The following is a 1,430-nucleotide window of genomic DNA, read 5'->3' as shown; positions in this document are numbered from 1 at the left end:
AGCTGTTTTGCTGCTGTTTTAGAGACTAGGACATAGATCAATGGATTCAAATTGCAGAAAAAGAGATTATCCGACCTCCGCTTATCCGAGCGTCCGTATTATCCGAGGCAGTCTTCCGGATCCACAGCTGTTGCTGGCTTTCTCTAGGCAGCAACGCGCAGCGAGCCTCTCCCCCAGTCATTTCACCTGCCTCCTCTTTCTCCTCCTCCCACCTCCTTCCACACAAGTGTTTTGCTTTTGCTGAGCAGCCACTGGCTTACCCAGATTCTGCCTGCTTTCCCTCATTGCAGGCAATTTACAAAAGGAATCGGGCTGAAAATGTATCAAGGGGAATGAGGACTCTGGGTCTGAGAGGGGGAAACAGATTGGCGGAAGGCTCATGGTTGTTGCTATGGCTTTTCTGGTTCTTGACCGTGGGGCTTGAATCCCCCGGAAGGCATGCGGAAGGGAGGGGGAAGGGGGAGAGTAATGTGAACATGACCTAATCACTTTTATTTATATGACAGCATATTCTATAATTTGATGTTTTAATAGGCTTTTCCTTAATCCCTCATTATCCAACATTTTCGCTTATCCAACATTCTTGCTGGGCTGTTTATGTTGGGTAAGTGAGACTCTATTGTAGCACCTACTGGATGGCGTATGTTCTGTATCAGAAACTAGAGCTGATGTGGTCTATCCATTGCCATTTTCTGAATCAGCACCCCAAATAACCAAACTGAATCTAAAGTTAGTTGACCAAAAACTGATTCGTAACCCTTTTGGTACTAACATTGGAGAGTGGTCCCTAGACACAATATAGATTTCAGAACAACTCAACTGAAGAAACATTGTGACAAGCATTTCCCTCAATTTACAATGATGGCCAACACATGACTATACAGTAGTAGGCACTTTTAAATGAGACTATTTAGGGGGTCCCCTCTGCTCTCAGAAGCTTAATAGAGTCAAACATGGTTAGTACCCAAAAAGGGAAACCACCAGGAAGTAACAGAAAACCCTATGGAATTCATGTCACTATAAACTGGCAATCAACTTGGAAGGCACATACTTTTATACAGGGGGAAAGGTGCTGGCACTTCCAGACAGCTGCTTTTGTTAAGGAAATGTGTATATTTAGTAATTAAATCTCTGGCTATTCAGTCATGAGGGCTAAAATATAAGCATTCATCATGTAATACATATGTAATACACAATCAGAAAACTGATCCAAGACAAAAGAAGACACATTTGAACCCTCTTTCGCTCTCTTTTTCATATCGAGATCAGCCTTGGGTGGGAAATTTCTAAGAGTTCCTTATTCCATTATGTCTAGTTATTCATTATTGACTGATTCAGGGAATCTAGCATAGTCTGTAAGCCTTACTACAACCCCCTTATACAAATGCAATTAGTTGTCATGATCAACAAACAGCCTTGACCACAATGGG

The sequence above is a fragment of the Anolis carolinensis genome, chromosome 2 (genome assembly GCF_035594765.1).
Source record: "Anolis carolinensis isolate JA03-04 chromosome 2, rAnoCar3.1.pri, whole genome shotgun sequence".
Classification (NCBI taxonomy): domain Eukaryota; kingdom Metazoa; phylum Chordata; class Lepidosauria; order Squamata; family Dactyloidae; genus Anolis; species Anolis carolinensis.
Note: the sequence above shows the minus strand (reverse complement) of the source record.